This window comes from Styela clava, chromosome 5 (genome assembly GCF_964204865.1).
Source record: "Styela clava chromosome 5, kaStyClav1.hap1.2, whole genome shotgun sequence".
NCBI classification, from domain to species: Eukaryota; Metazoa; Chordata; class Ascidiacea; order Stolidobranchia; family Styelidae; genus Styela; species Styela clava.
The window spans coordinates 3,253,391-3,271,530 of record NC_135254.1 but is presented as its reverse complement, the minus strand read 5'-3'; the positions used below and the strand labels follow the sequence as shown (position 1 = coordinate 3,271,530).

General features: G+C 34.6%; 1 protein-coding gene and 1 long non-coding RNA gene across 2 annotated transcripts in view; both read right to left on the bottom strand.

Annotated features, from left to right (window-relative positions):
* LOC144422696 (uncharacterized) overlaps positions 1 to 18,140 on the bottom strand; it is a 486,406-nt gene that overhangs the window by 314,800 nt on the left and 153,466 nt on the right. The window lies entirely within an intron of this gene.
* On the bottom strand, positions 891 to 2,192 carry LOC144422953 (uncharacterized). Its single transcript, XR_013475482.1, has 2 exons — positions 2,036 to 2,192; positions 891 to 1,523 (listed from the first exon to the last, which is right to left on the bottom strand). It is a non-coding gene; the product is annotated as an uncharacterized LOC144422953 (long non-coding RNA).

Genomic DNA, 18,140 nt, shown 5'->3' with positions numbered 1-18,140 from the left:
CTTGCAAAAATTCTGTTTAAACAATACCACTGGGCCAAGAACTAAATTCTAACCTTAGCTCATGGGAATCGACAAGCTTCCACCCTCACGTTCCTACAGTTCTGTGTCGATATCTAGAAATATCTTCTATAAACAAAGAAACGTCCACTTTTTTACCCTCTGATCTCATTGTCTTACATCTTAATATTAGATCCCTGGGTAAATACGCTGATCATCTAATGGAACTGATTTCTCACTTCCGTACCCTGCCACAAATTATCGCTCTGAGCGAAACCAGAATCAAAAGTCAGTCCACTGTTACCAATGTGGACATTCCTGGCTACGTCTTTATCCATGCCCCCTCCCCAACGCAAGCTGGTGGTGTTGGTATTTATATCAAAACTAACATAGAATACCAAATTGTTCAAGCTTTCAACTTATCTTTTCAAAATTGTGAGGACATGTGGATTGAACTCAAGTATTCTCAACCAAACTCAAAAGCCCAAACCTTAGTTATGGGGGTAATTTATAAGCATCCGCATCGCAATATTCCATCTTTTACTGAAGCCATGGCTTCTTTATTTGACAAGTTAGCGAGGGCAAATAATCCTAGGTGACCTCAATATCAACCTCCTAGATACCCACGATACTCCCACTTCCAATTATCTAGATATGCTTTTGTCCCACTTTGTATTTCCAATTATCACTAGACCCGCTCGAGTAACTTCATCCTCCCACACCTTAATAGATCACATTTACACCAACACCATAAAATCTTGTTCATCATCATTTATCATTCTTAGTGATCTCACTGATCATTTCCCTATTATGTGTACACTATCTTCATCCAGTCCTAGAGTTAAAACAGAAACACGCATGAAACGTGACATGGCCAATTTTCTACTGACACATTCAGATTAGAAGTCGAGTTGATGTGCAACCGTTATATTGGTGAAATCTTATCTGAACAAAATTTTAATAGCTCATTCGATCTCTTTCTCAACCATTTTAAGTGGTTAATTAACAAACATGCACCACTCCGCCCACTTTCACGTAGAGAAAATAAATTGTATTCTAAGCCCTGGATTACCAGGGGAATCCATAAGTCAATCAAACACAAAAATAATATGTTCAAGCAAATGTATCTGAAGGGAAATGCATCCCAGCGTCTTCACTACAAAAAGTACAAAAACATTCTAACTCATTTGCAGAGAAAATCGAAACAACAGTATTACCATAATATTCTAGTGAACAACAGAGGCGATGTGAAACGCACATGGCAAACCATCAATGACATCATCAAAATTAAGTCAAGAGATAACACCACCATCTCAGAGTTGATACTAGAAAATGGTACCACAGTTTCTGATCCAGTTCAAGTGGCCACCGAATTTAATAAATTCTTCTCAACCATAGGGAAGAAACTTGCAGATAAAATCGCACGTTGCTCAAAACCATGTACTGAATTTCTAGGTGTACCTTCGCAGAACTCTTTCTTTCTTGAATTAACAACACCTTCGGAAGTTCTCTATGTAATCAGGAACCTGAAAAAGGGTAAAGCTGTTGGGCCCGATGGTATTTCCTCCTATTTCCTAACAATGCAATAGTTGCCGATATTATATCACCGGTACTAAGTCACTTTTTCAATTCATCGTTTAGTCTAGGCATATATCCTTCCTCATTGAAAATGGCTAGAGTAATACCAATTTTTAAATGTGGTAGAAAGAATAACCCTTCGAACTATAGACCAATTTCCATTTTATCCTCAATTAGCATCATAGCGGAAAAGTTGATTTATACTAGAATGATGAGTTATTGTACCAAATTTAATTTGATAAACAAATGCCAATTCGGATTCCAGGCCAAACACTCAACCAGTCATGCCATACTTGATTTGACTTCATTTATCTATGATAAAATAGACAAAGGCGACTATGTCTGTTGTGCCTTTTTAGATCTAAAAAAGGCTTTCGACACTGTGGACCACACTATTCTCACCCATAAGTTAAAACATTACGGTTTTAGAGGTAATGCAGGCAAACTATTATCCAATTACCTGACGGGTCGTTACCAATTTGTTGAAGTAGGCCCACACAGATCTCCAATTTTGCCCATCCACTGCGGAATTGTTCAGGGTTCCGTAGTTGGCCCATTAGCTTTTCTCCTTTTCATAAACGACTTGTCCAACTGCTCGAACCTCTTGAGTAAATTGTTTGCAGATGATGCTTGCTTGCTCGCCAACGCAGAGGACCCAGCCACTCTTCAACTTAATATGAACACTGAAATAAATAAAATTTATGAATGGATGTTATGCAACAAACTAACAGTAAATATAGATAAGTCTAAAATCATGGTATTCAGCCCAAACTTTCGCATCAAATACCCAAAACTCTCAGTTGAAATTAAGGGTAACAAATTAGAAGTAGTCGATTCTTTTAAATATCTTGGACTCAATATTGACCACCAATTAAATGGAACACGCACACCTATGAATTGCATGCAATTGCATTGCAAGAAACTATCAAGGACTGTAGGGATTCTGGGTAAGCTCAGATATTATTTACAGGATTCTACTCTGAGGACCATCTACTTCGCGCTTTTCCAGTCCCACATTCAGTATGCTATTGCTGCATGGGGTTCTACATCTCGACAAAATTTGCGCAACTTAGAAATTCTGCAAAATAGGGCTATTAGAATTCTTTCCCGGGCACCTTTACGTTCTAACTTAAACATTCTATACCACGATCATATAGTGTTAAAATTACTTGATATCCATAAGCTAGAAATTGCTAAGATTATGCATCAATTCCAAAACAATCAATTACCAGCAGCTTTTGAGCATTACTTTGTGACACTTAGCTCAGTACATGACCACAACACTCGTTCCTCGACAAAGAGTAATTTATTTGTACCTCGCTTTTCACTTACGGGAACACTGTTTTATACACTGTGGAATACTTTCATACATTAATGTCCTCCAGCTTTTTTCATGGCTAAGACTGATACCGCGAGTTACCGTATTTCCCGGCGAACAAGTCTAACCATCAAATAAGTCGAAGCCTATTTTTAGCACTGAAAAATAGGGTTTTTCCATATAGCTCTCAAATAAGATGGGGCTTAAAAAGTGCTTCTCTGTTGGTCAGTAAGGCACTAATATGTATCAATAATTTTATATCATTAAAACCAGGTATGTTCGCTTCAGTTAGAATAATACGCACAGTATTAATTCTTAACAATATAACAATAATTTTGACCAACCCATTAACTGGAACGCTAAAATAACCTGTGAATATGGTGTAATAACTTTGATAAGTACTGCGCTGCCTATACGTCTACGAATTAATAACAGCTGTGTTTTCCATCTAGTGTGTTTTCCCCCTGTATTGGCAAAATGGTCATAAATCAATCACTTTATCTCGGGGTAGTCGTTTTGTTTTCTTTTTGAAGTACCGAGCATAAACAGGGAATGCTTCGTGTCACGTTTTTTAAAGGAACAAAACAAATAACAGCTGGCAGTACAAAGTCAATTAAATAAGCTTGATTGGCAGACAGTTTGACAATACATTATAAAATATATCAACCCATATATGAAACATATGCAAGTCATGTTTAACAAGTGAAAAAATTAGCCCATCCCAGAAAAAATAAAATAAGCATACCAACTTGCGTACATCATGTCAGGGGATACTGAAAGATTCAGTCTAAAGGGAATTATAGTTAATCGTTATATTTTTTTTACTCCACATCGATATATAACATATTTTATGTCTTTTCGTGCAACCGTTTAATTCATACAGTGCATTTCATCTTTTATGAATTTGGTCACTGATTTAAATAATAAAAAAACATGCTCGTAACCAGGATGTTATGTTTTTTTTTTATTTTAAATACTTATGATGGATATTTGGTATTTTTTGTTTTTTGAAAATGTTCTTTTTTTCTTCAAAATATTTATTTTGAAATGTTTTGGTGTTTCATTAACTTTTTAAGCTATTAACCTGAATCAACAAGCGTTTTAGGTGTCGCTGCCTGAAGACCTCTTGAGGTCCCTCGCGACTCCTGTCACACAATTTAAGTTAGTTTCCACTTGTATTTGTAATTATTTTTTTTATATATCATACCATGTTTAAATTGTGTTGACGAATAAATGATGATTGATTGATTGACTCAAAACAATTTCTGTAATGCATAATTAAAAAAATTTAAATACAAATGTGCATATGCAAATTTAGAAACAACCACTTCAAGTCATCGAATCTAACTTAACAAGTAATTGTCTTTTGCTTTCAATAATTCGTAACATTCAAAAATCGTAGCTTGGTTTTAAGTTAAGAAGTTAGGGAACAGACTTTTGTTGTCGTACGGTACCATAAACTACAATGCAGAAGTTCGTTGTAGCACGATACTTATCCTAACAAAACGCAGTGGTTTGCCGAATGACTAAACCGTCTTACCGACATTCATACCCATTTTAATAATATTAAAATTGTACTTTCTATAAAGATATACAGAGTACAAATGCGCCATTCCATTTTTTTGTCAAACCTGTTGCTAACGACCAAGGACATTTTTTGCGTAGAAGTCTTGCGCATTTCAAATTTATTCATGCATATTATTGCGTCATTACAGCTCAAAACCTGAGATTATTTATCTGTAGTTTTCAAAATATGGATCGTATAAAAAGGCTTTGACCCGTCTTCCCAAATCTCAATACATATCGTGTTTCAATGTCAATATCAAATTATAAAAAATGACGTGCTTATAACCCTTCACGTGCAAGAAAATTTATGATACACTATGGTCGCAAGGTGGCGGTCAACACCGACCGACCATGGAAAGTGATACCTGACTCGTGTCTCCGCTGAAAGAAATTCACTATAAAGGGGGATTTCCATAATTATCCCAAGTTAAAAAAATTCGAAAGGACGACAAATAAGCCAATAATCATGTGACGAACAACGTCTCCCGGATAGTAATCCACGTAAGGCAGGGGTCTCCAACACGCGGCCCGCGGGCGCATGCGGCCCGCCAGCCAATGTTTTGCGGCCCGCGTCATGGTTGGGATTTTTCCACAAAAAAACAAATTAGTACGATGTCAACTTTTACTAGGTTTTATCGTGTCATTTATCATCAAGAGTCCGGTCCGACAAACTATGAAAAGTGAAGCAAAATTCCCCCCTGTTGTCCACGTTCATGTTTTATTATTGGACACGTAGTGGACATAGCGATCGTTTCAATATTATGTTGTTGTTGTTCTTATTGTTGTTCTTAATGTCCTTGTTCTTTGACACGTTTTGGAAAAATCGCTTTCCTCTTCGAATACTGGACCAATTGCTTTGAAATTTTCAGTGGTTGAAGATAAAATTATTCTCCAGAAGGTTATTACTTTTATTCATTTTAAATATCAAATAAATATCTGTTAGCTCTGTGAGATTTGTTTTTGTTTGCTATGACGTCATTAAACGTTCTGCGGATATCGTAGCTCTCTTGTATTGTTATATTGCAATTACAAATGCGATAATTTTGCATGTTCATTGTGACGAAATAAAAGAGTTTCGGTCAGTCCATTGTGCCCAAAGAAAGGTTTGCAAAGCTAATTGCACATTCACTTTGCATACCTGCGATTTTTGGCAGTTCTTATATTTGCGAGCAGTTTTTTAGACTATAAAGTTAGCAAGTCAGCCCTCCGCACACGACCGATGGACGAGCATTTGCATGTTTTCTTGAGACTAGCAAACCAACGAAAAATAAGGCCAAACATCGAGACCAAATAACCAGCACAAGTGAATGAATATATATATGTTTTATGTCTTGTTTGCTGTAAGATTCAAGTGTAATTTCAACACAATACATTCAGATACCCATTCCTGTACCTAATTTCTTGGTTTGCGGCCCGCGTGGTCAATAATTTTCAAAAAGTGGCCCTCGACATGTTTTGAGTTGGAGACACCTGACGTAAGGTATAGGAGTAGTCAACCACCGGACTACTACCCCACGACTTGGTAACCCTGTGCGTTCGGGCATGGTTTTAAATACTTTCATCGCCTTTTAAGTTGATAAGGAATAAAGGTAGAAAATAGAATCCACTACAAACCATTTAACCGTATTCAGAACTCAGGTGATCACTTACGATTCTTATGGCGACGGTATCTCCATCAGGGGCGATAGAGATACCTACAGATGTTTTTGAACGAGTTCGCCGATTTAGCTTCAGTGAAATATTTCCGATATCTGTTAGAATACCGGTAGGTACTGTCCAAATTATCAACTTGGCAAGCGAATTTGTTAGAAAATTTTTTTATATCTGACAAAGCAGGGAAATACGAAAATAACACACATACAAAAGGCAGTCATCTTCCTTGTTAGTATGGCTACCGGTACCGGTACCAGGAGAAGAAAAGTTATCACTGTATCAAGTACCGTACCGGTACCGGTACCGGTACGGTGATGAGATCCATGCTGACGCTTGATATTTGGTCACAAGATTGCAGGTATAATATTTTAACAGTTCTAGATAAAATATTTGTTGCTGCAAGAAGGTTTACAACTTGCAGACATAGGTTGTCAGGTTGTGGTACCGTAAAAGCGCCTAACTTCGGACAGTTCCTAACTTCGCACCAAATTCTTGAACGGCCATATCTTGGCTAAAACGCGCCGTATATTGCTAATTTTAATTATTATAGGTTGCGCTGTTACCGGTATATCTACATCTATTCTCATCTTTTTCAATGTTGCATAATCATTTTTTTGTTAAAAAAACGGAAATTTTGTCGAAAATTGACTGCCCGGCATTCAACGGCGCAGAGCGTCGCTCCTACTGAAGCTATCATCGTCAAAATACCATCATTCGGTAGAGGGCGACATCAATGTATATAATTTTTTTTGAATGATCGCAAGATGTCGTACGAGATTTAAATAAAACCTAAAATTCTGAATTATAAATTCAGAAATTTTTCGCTCACTTCCGACACGACGTCACACTGCGTCGCGGAAATGAATTTTGACGCCAGACACAACGGAGCCAATATGACAATTTCCGTTAAGATAAAGACGGCGTTCCAATGTAATATTTTTGTATTTTGTTTGGTCATGTATGAATATATGCCAAAATTACATTAATGAAAATACATGTCACACTTAATCGATGATGTTAAAATCGAATATAAAACTATGATAATTCCAACGTCCATATGGCACAGTGCACTGACTTGCCCATTATTTTATGATTAGTAGTCGAAATGACAGTTATTGAATGCGGCCTGGCTGAATTTTATTCACTCAAAATTAAAAATAAATTTAATCTCCAACAAATAAACGGGACCTACATGTTTACAAGATTTAGTTTAATTATAAATTAAACTTTACAATCGGATTTACCGTGCGTTTGATATAAATTATCATTTATAAAGATAACCGCGCAGAATAAAAAAAAGCTATCCGTTGAGAATATTAATACTTCAAAGACTTCGATAGAAGCCCGTTAAAATACTTCATTGTGGATTGAAACGGTTTGCATCAGATATATTTATGTATGCATTTCCTGATTAAAATGACTAACGTGTTATTATACTCATCTGAAGTATCGAAAATAACGAACGAAAGATGTAAACATAGGACGACGGAAGTTTCAAATAATGCATTTTCGTCGTGACGTCAATGTTACGTTACGACGACGATCGAGCGTCTTATCTTCACGCAACGACGTGATTACTCCATCCGCATCGGAAACATAGGACGACGGAAGTTTCAAATAATGCATGAAAAATCAGCATGATAATCAATTTTGCAAGATCACACATTCTTTATATCGAATTGGTTCGAAAAACACTTTAATGCATATCAAATTATTTATAAAGTTGAAACATATAAAAAAATATTTTACTGGAATAATAACTCAGTGGTATTTCTGCGTCAGATCTTTTAATAGTTTGTAAATACAGTATTGGCTTGGTCGCATAAATTGTTATAAAAATATTAACACATTCGATTATATTATTATTAAATTTGTTTTATATAAAATATAGAATACACTTGAGCACATAGCCAAATTAATTTTGAAGTGCAAGAGAATACAAAGTCACAAATTTTCAAAAATAATTTTGCTGGAACTCATGATTTGTATATTGTCAGATGCTTTATATTAGGTAATCCGGAAGTATGTAAACCAAGATGGCGGACACCGGAACATAGTTGTGTACCAAGGCCATAATTTTCCTTATTTTAGTATTTATTACAAGTTGGGGGACTAGCTTGTTGGGTAATTGTACCTGAAATTATGGCCTAACCCTAACCTGGTACACATACTACGTTCTGGTGTCGGCCATCTTGGTCCACATACTTCGGTAGTACCTTATATTATACAGAACTTGGTTTGGTTGCATGATTATAAAAATACTATTGGATTTTGATATATATACAGCGGTGGTTGACAATTAGAAGCTCAGAATTGTATAGATCTATTTACAGCAGAAGCGGGGAACCTACGGAATAATTATACAATATATCATAAAAGTAATATATTAAAATGCATAAGAAACAACATTGAAACTTAGATTAATAATATATTTAGTTGTGGATAGCAATTAGGACCCAGGGTAAAAAGATTTATACAGATAATCTATTCAGCGTAATTCATGAGCTCAATAACACAGGTTTGGGTTGGACATTTTTTAAATCAAACCATACTTGATTAATTAATTTTTGTTAAAGTACGAACCAATGGGCATTCGGGTTTAACCTGTCACAAACACTTTTCAGATATCTTGACTAACTTAAAAATGCCAGTTTATTTAACATATTATAATTAATAAAGAATTAATGCGAATACCTAGCGTTTTGCTGACTGATTCCACCAAATTAAATATATTGGCAATACAATCATCCTATTAGCGTCGTGTTTGGACTCGACTATGTTGGGAATTGGGATGTCTGATTAAATAACCCAAGTTCAATCATATGCCCGCTACCTCACCCGGAGTGTTGTAGACTGTGGAAAAAACAGGAGTATTTAGAGAATTATAAAAAAATGCCTCAAAAATATTAATTTATATGATAGCAGTCACTGATATTTAACAATATGTGAGGAGCAACTATTTATTTGAAAGGTTCAAAATCTTTTCTTTTTGCCTACTCAATCTAATAGACCATGTGAGAGGTGAGGGGGTGGAATTTAAACCTGCAATGTGTAATCAACGATGCCAGCGCAGTTAAGTCTTAAGCTTCAGCCGCCTAGGACATTTTGCTTATTTGTCAATTTGTCTTACACAAATGGCACAAATACAATTCTGAATATAAAATGTTGTTATGATATTTAGTTTCATTGGTTGTTTATTTGTAATATTTGATCAAGAACATAATTTGCACAATGGCTGCAATGGTAATATTGTTTTGGCATTTGATGTAAATTTAATGAAGCAATTTCAGTATCCTATGCAGGGAACAGTACAATCAGTGTTGTAGGAAATCTTTCTGGATCTCGTCAACTTCGGAACACCGGGAGGGGAACCTAAGAAGTGGAAGGAAATTTTTACTGGAAGAAAAAAAATGTCGAAGTGAAAATATAATTTTGATACGAGGCAATGAGATAAAACTAGAATTTATTAATCTATACACTGACTATAATACGGCAGCTTATTCAGACATAATCTGTTGAAGTCATGTTTTTGTTATATTTATTTATCCAAGCTTGATATTTCCTACAAGCTACAGAGCTAATTACTTGTCACTGGTAAAAATTGCAGTATCTATGAAAAATATTAATCATTTACATATCATTGGATGCTTGCGCAAAGCCTTGTATGAATGTAAAAACATGAAAACGTGGAATAAAAAACCATTTATTCCTATATTATTAATATCACCATATCCTACACACTGTTTTGTCATCACTTCAATAGTGAATTGTCAAAGAACCTACATGAATTCAAAAGAACTGGGTGGATGTAAAAGTGGGACCTTGAACCTATATTGTCAATAAAAACTGCCCAGCAGATAGAGTGTCTCATTGAAGATTGCGCTTTTGAATTTGCATTTTAAAAGCTTCAAAATCATGTTATTGTGACATCATATGTGACAGTAGAGCACTCTATAATGTATTTAGGGCTGGGCTTTTCAAATCGAATTATTAGAATCTGAGAAAATTTCATGTGAACAAGCAACCCTTATCTTTATCTACCTTCGATACCAATGCAAGTTCATTACTCAATTCAGTTTCAAGTGATGATTACCTAACTTGTTATTTCAGGAATTTGAGACTATTCATATGGATGCATGTTGGGGAAAGTGGGCAAAGCAATATTTTGCCAGAGTGTCAAATGAATAGAATTATCTCACCCGTCTATCATACTTGAATCCTTTTGCTTCCAATGCTTCTTTCAGTTTCATTGTATGGTTTGGATCTGGATATCCATTGCTGAAATGAAAAAGAATTCATGAACTCTGTTTGAGCCTGTTCCTAGAAAAATAATGGAAATTTGGTAAGTTTTCTGTTGAACAATAACAGATCCTGCCCGGAGAGTATTGAAAAACAGAATTGGGTTCTAGGAATAAAAAAATTTCGGCGCTCCTGAAGCATGTGAACCAAGATGGTGGACACCGGAACGTGGTATGCGTACCAGGTTTGGGTGAGACCGTAATTTTATTGCAATTTACCTTATTTTAGTTCTATTACGAGTTCGGGGACTAGCCAAGTGACTCTGAAATTATAGCCTAACCCCAACCTGTTACACATACTATGTTCCTGTGTCTGCCATCTTGGTTCACATACTTTAGGAGTACTAATACTGAGTACTCGTCTGAGAAATCAAAAAAAGTCATGATGGGTACAAACTATGGTTCGACAAACATTTAACTTTACCATGAGCGGCCATTTTAGTTTCTGTTAAAAAATTTGAGAAAACTTAATGTATGTCAGAAATTTCGACTTTTGCTTCAAAATTAAAACGTCAAAAATTAAAAAAATAATTAAGAAAATATGACTCTAGTTTTGAACTCGATACCAAAATAATGTCAAAATTAACTTTTCTCTCGGCTCACGTCACAGGTCCTTACAATATCAGATAAAATGAAAATCATGCTGACTCATAAAGTCATAGCAAATAATCTTTTGTACACGATGACCAGACAGTTTTATTAACATAGTTGGTCAGAGTGAATTATAAGAATACCATTGATTTGGTAAATCTGTCAAAACTGCTTGTCTGGAGCCTTGCTCAGGGTGAAGTATAACAATACCATTGGTACCAATACCATAATTTAGATATCAAATCTATTTAATATATACAAGGTGTAGTTTTAACCCTATTAAAACTCAAGCATTAAGACTACGCCCCCATATGGGTAAGAGATACTATTATCTGTTCAAAACTTGTACTAAACGAGTTAATATCGTCTTAGCTATCTATTTCCGTGTTCGTCCGATATGAGAGAAGTAACAAAATCATCCAGCTGTGACGCAAAGTGCAAATCGTATAAATAGCGTGAATTTCGAAATCGCCGTTCGAAATCGCCGCAGTTAGCAGAGATATGGAGATTTTTTGTATGTGAAAAAAACGTAAAATTAATGGTAATTTTAACGCGTAAATGCGCGTATGGGATTGTTTACGTCGTTCTACGCGCATTTCCGTCGAAAAAATTTAATTTTTTTGCATCGGGGGTGGTCTGTACAGTAATAATTAGAGCTGTGACGTCATCAAAATTGGAAATGAAGCCTTGAACTTGAAAATTCTGTAAATACAATTGAGTAACGATTTTCAACCATTTCTGTTATAATAGTCGTTTTGGTATTGTTCTGTTGGTAATAACTTCAAGAAAACGGCGAAATAAAAATTAATTAATTAGGAATAATTATTAACCCTCTACTGGACACAAAATCTCTCAAAACCGAAGTTTTTTATTAGAAATTTTCGAAATTTTGTCGCATAAAAAAATATTATTAGAGGGGTGTGTTTTAAAGATATATCGCTGAATAGAACTCTAGCACACGCTTATAAAAAGCCTTGAGAGAAGCCCTAGGGCTCAATGGTTGACGGAAAAAATTATTTTAAAAATACCCATGCAAAATGGCTTCAGAGAAGCGGCTCAAATAAGGTTTGGTTGAGTGGTTGTTTGGGATCTTTGGATCAGACCCTGGTAGTTTAGAAGCATAGTAGTTTAGAAAGACAAGAAAAAAACGACTGGATAAAACAAAATAATTTTTAGAAAGCTATTTTATCCAATATGCCTTTTATGCTTTGCAAATCGTGAAAAATAAATTCCAATATCCTTATTGGTGAAATTTATTCCCTATAATTTTATTTAGCTGTTAAAATTAGATAACCAAAAGAACTTTGTGTTGTAGTGCAATACGAAGGGATAACAAAATTTTTAAATTAGTTTTATTCCTTCCTATTTCTTAACATTTTAGGAAGTAAATACCCATCAAACATAAAACACACAAATTACTCACTTTCCTGGTCCTCCAGTTCTATTAGTCTTATGAGGAAACTCATCGTTCCAAACAATTTTTCCTCTTCTGTCACCAACTACCTGAATCTTGAAAATCAATCCTGCATCGAATGCTTTTCTGAGTAAGTTGAGACATACGTTTCCATCAAAAGTATTTGGCAAATATTCAGTGAATTCTTGAGCTTCATATGAAACCCCCTGAAGAAACAAACAAAACTAATCATCTCTCATACCTGGGGGTTTGTCAAACTGATATAAATATCAGAATATCTATGAAAGTTTAGCAGAAGTTAAAACATTTTTTAACAAAATACTTGGTGTTTCTAATAGATTAATTCAACTTGACAACCCAACAACCTAATCAAACATTGAAATCAGAAATTATAAGGAAGCCCGCTAAGTATTTAGCTTGTCGTGATTTTACTGCATCATTGAATCAAATTCTAAATTAAACATAGAAGAACTAAATTCTATGAACAAATTAACTTTAAACAAACCACGAGTTTAATATTACTCAAGTTTCAACAAGCATGATCCATATATGGCTATGTTATGATTTTACTGCACAAATGCATTCTATATTCGAACTTTTTCTCAATAACAAACCTTTCAAAACTTTGATTTCCATTAGAACTGAATTCAATCAGCATACCAGTTTAAATTAATTATAGATGGACAAAGCATGAACCAGAGTCAACTCATATAAGCATTATACAACATACTGACTGATTCTGTATATTTCAATGAGAAGGAATAACTCATGTGAGTGAATGCAAACATTCAGCAATACTTCTTTCAAGATTCTGGGCTGTGCAATGGCCCAACACAGTGGTTACCAAAGGGTGTGCCGCGGTGCACTAGTGTTACGTAACAATAAAGATGGACACTGTATGCTGCAATTTCCCAAGCTGCAGTTTATTTAACTGTTGAATAGGGGTTGTTTAGAGTTTCAAAATAAAATCAGTCAGAGAAAAGTTGTCATTAGTCTTATATGTTTACAAGACATTAATGATCACAATATTGAATTTTATTCAAATTTTTTCCTATAGTGCGCCGTTAGCAGTTTTTTCCCTAATAATTCAGCGGCACACAAAAGTTTTGGAACAGTTGGCCTAATGGTTGAAGTGTTGGACTGAACTAAGCTGACATCACATATTGAACATCTCGGTTCAAATCCATGCCAACCACCTCACCCAGAATGAAATAAATTGGATAGGAAATGCAGAACCAAAAAATTCAAAATAATAATATCTCCTTAAATATCATTAGATATCAGTGCCTGATAGCTTAAATTTCATTAAATATATGATATGACAGAATTAACATATTTATCCTGGGGAGAGAAAAGCCGATAAGACGACTTAATCAAGTGGCGAACCACAGCCTCTCATCCGGTTACCAGTCTATAACACGTAAGGGATTGTTTAGCCAGTTATTCTTTTTCAGAAGCATGGACTTGATGATGGAGGAGGCTGTAACAGACCAGTGGTTACGTGAACCACCCTACTAAATATTTGTGACTGCATGTATAGGGGCCTTGTTCAGAGCAAAAGACATGAATAAGCATCGCATAAAAAAGTAACATGACAGTACTATTATAAGGGATGTCTTTGCCATTATATCAAAATCACCATATTTGGAGCATTTATGGAATCAAAGGGTATGACAGAAAATTTTCTATTTTCCATCCACGTTTTTGTTTACATCATGTTGTATTTAGTAAATTTTGACATATATAATGATTTTGCTTCCTAATTGACAATAAGATATATATTTGTGACCCCTAAATGAATCGATTCAAGAAATTCACAAGAACAATAATTGTACCAAAAAATTATAGGATATCAAACTATCAGGTTGTGGGCATCCCTAAACATTACTTTTACCAAATTGTGATTCTTCATTTATTGCACTGGTATTTAACTCAGTAAAGAAATTTAAATCAATCGATGTTCAAATATGCTGATGTGCAATGGGGATTGATATTAAGAACAACAACCTTCTTGAATAAGAATCTTGATTCCAATAAATCTATAATTTATTTTTCAACCGACAATTAAATTTGTTTCATAACTCACCTTCAGACTTCCAGCAGGAAATGAGTAGGTGATGACAAGAGTACTCCATCTTTCATATCCTGGCAGTGATTCTCCCAACCCACTCCCTTTCATCCCCCCACCAGATGGTTGTTGGTTGATGATTCTTAGACCAGAAGTAGTTTGACTTGAAGACTGAGATTCAGCACCTGGATAAAAATAAAATCAAAACTTGTAGCAAAAAAAAATGTTTGTTCTTATTTAAGCAATAATGCTTGTGATTGAGGGGTTCAATGATATTTAAAAATTACCATGATATGTGAAAATTATGTATTAAAAGAATAAAAATTATGGTACCCAGATAATATATTTAAGCTTTTGTGTGGTTATTTGAGTTTAGGGCAATACCATGGTCCAGTGCAGTGGTTCTTAAACTGGGGGCGCAAGAGGTCACAAGATGCCCATTTGAAATCCCACTCTTGTTGCTTTATAATGATGTACCATTGTGTTGTTTATGCGAATGCACAATGACCTTTTTTTTACATTGTCACAAAAACGCTGACGAATTAGCCTAAGTGACAACACACGATAAAAATGATCATTATGTTAACGATGTTTTTCTTTATTTATGCTGTTACAATGGTCAACCTGAAAGCGACACACGGTTTAATGTTTTGAATAAAAATAATACTTTTGCTGATGTGAGCCAGTTTGTAAGTAGGGCTAACTTTTCAAAACACTCTGAATTAAAGCGTCTGAAATTTTGCAATGGTAAGGTATAACATGAATTTTTCATAGGTCAAGGGTCCATATGCATAATAACCGTAGGAAATGAACTGCGTTTCTTTATGCTGGAAACATACATAAATTCATTTTCACTTCTCTTTTTGTTAAACTGTATTTTCAACCTCGTGAATATGTCAGAAGGTATTGTTTGTGAAGTTTGAAGAGGTTAAGCAAGCCAGGAAGTTTGTAATAGTTATTTGCAATAGTTTTTAGCAAATGGATTTTTGCATAGCTTAATAGTGATTACCGGTAAGTAAACACTTACTTGGGATTTTTTTTATGTGTGTTATGTGAACGTTTAATTAAGCAGGAAATACATTAAAGTGCAAAAAATATACATGTATTGTTTTTTGTTTTAGGTAAAATTCAGTTTGTATTTACCAAGTATTGCAAAATGACCGGAAAAGGAGAATGTATGATGACGATTATCTCAAGTATAGCTTTATACATACGACAGTGAATTATAAAGTTGTACTCCGATGCATTTTATGCCTATAAATATTTGAGCAATTAAGCAATGAGACCAACCGACTCACAGCATATCATCATCATTAAACAAGGTAACCTGCCTTTTACAATAGCATTTGGGGGGGGGGGGGGCAAAGTTTTTAAGAATTTTCAAAAGGGGCGCGGATCAAAAAGTTTAAAAACCATTGGTCTAGTGGTTAAAGCGGTGGACTTAACTGTAGGATGAAATGACAGATTACACATTTCAGGTTCAAACTCTATGCAGACCCAACCCCCCCCCCCCCCCAAAGTCAAAGTGTGTAATAAATAAGGTAGACAACGCCATATAGAGAAAAGTCTGGTTCTTTTAAATAAAGTGCCTTTTTACTTATCAATAGATATCAGTAAGTGCAAGTATATGGCTTAGTTTGTAAATTAATGTATTTTCGAACAATTCAATGTAACAAATTTCTGGGGCTAGGATTAAAAACCTGTCCGCCGTGGGCGCCTAAAAATAAAAATTATGGTGTATGGTGTTTCCTTTTTTATTTTTTGATATTTTACATTGTCGCTTTTCAATCCAAAAATTTTGGTTGTGGATTCACATTCTTATTACCGTAACGCAATTGCATGCGACATTGACGACTTTATCAGTCTTCTGAACATTTTTAAAGAGGGGGTGGGAGTTCCGACCCGCAAAACCACTCCCTTGAGCCACTTGGTACAATAGATTTTTGTTGTACATTAGCTGATAAGCTATTTGTTTGCAAATAAACTGTTTTTGAACACGTTTAGTGGACATAACGATCGTTTCAATATTATGTTGTTATTGTTATTATTAGTCTCCATCATTTTCAAAAACTCCCTTTTCTCTTCGAATACTGGATCAATTGCTTTGAAATTCTGAGTGAGTAAAGATTGATTTTTTTGCCAGAAGGCTATTACTTTTATTTATTTCTAAATTTCGCATGAATTCTGATATTTCGTCTAAAATTTCGCTATATTATTTTATCCATGAGAACACTGGCTGTCCGGTTTGATTCTGTAAATTATTTCTACGCGAAACTCGGAATTTTTTGTGGGTACTGGGGGCGTCAAAGGTAAATACTGCTTCGCTCTGGTTAACGTGTCTATCAGGGATGGCCAATACCGAATAGTTCACTATTTCGAATACATTCGAAATTATTTTTTTCGAATATGAAATTTCGAATACTTCGAAATTAAAATTCACTAATTGAAGCTTATCTAAATGTATGTAGAAACTTCCATACAATAAGCAATGGAATGACCGCTATCTACAAGTTACAACCTAGGTATATTACCAGGCATTTCATATTTGCAGATTATTGCAGTATATATTTTATATACCTTGAGTGATGTTAACAGAATTAAATTAATACGGCAAAAGTAGTATCGGTGATGGATTTGAATATTTGCGCAACACAAAATCATCCTAGTAAAACGCCCATACTTTTAAATACCAACCATTATCCAAATTATTTGCCAAAACGCGGGATAAAGTATTAGTTATTTTTCCGACTTGTGACAATTTTTTCGTGAGTACAAACATTAATTATATTCGGGAACTTCACCACACATTTTAAGTCCGCAGATCGCCGTTGTATGTTTGAGTAATAATACTTTTATTATTTTATAAATATGAAAATAGGAATCAATAACTATTTATAATCGGGTAGTTTACCACACATTCTAAGTCCACAGATCGCCGTTGTATTTTGTAAATACGAAAATAGGAATCAAAAATTAATATTAATCGCGAGTTTGCCACACAATTTATGTCCACAGATTGCCGTGATATTGTGCCGAATATAATTAGTTTTTGATTCTTATTTTCGTACTCACGAAAAATTGTCACAAGTCGAAAAAAGAATTTATACTTTATCCCGCTTTTTGGGAACTAATTTGGATAATGGTTGCCATTGGTTTGCATTTAAAAGTATGGACTTTTTACTAAGATAATTTTGTGCTGCGTAAAATATTCGAATCCATGACTGATACCACTATTTAAAATGCCATACCATGTTAATTTAATTCTATTATCATAACTCAAATGTTGGTAAATCGGGCAGTTTACCACACATTTTAAGGCCACAGATCGCCGTTGTATTTTAGAATTATAATAGTTTTATTATTTTGTAAATACGAATCCGAAATTAAATATAATTGGGCAGTTTACCACGTATTTCATGTCCACAAATACCCGTGGTATTTGGTATTAATATTTTCATTATTTTATCAATATGAAAATAGGAATCAATATTCAATAATATCGGTCAGTTTACCACACATTTTATGTCCACAGATTGTCCATACAACCATGAGTTACGTTGAACGGAAATAAATTAATACGACATGACATTTTAAATGCTGGTACCAGTAATGGATTGGATTATTTTGCGCAACAAAAAATCATCCTGGTAAAGGATC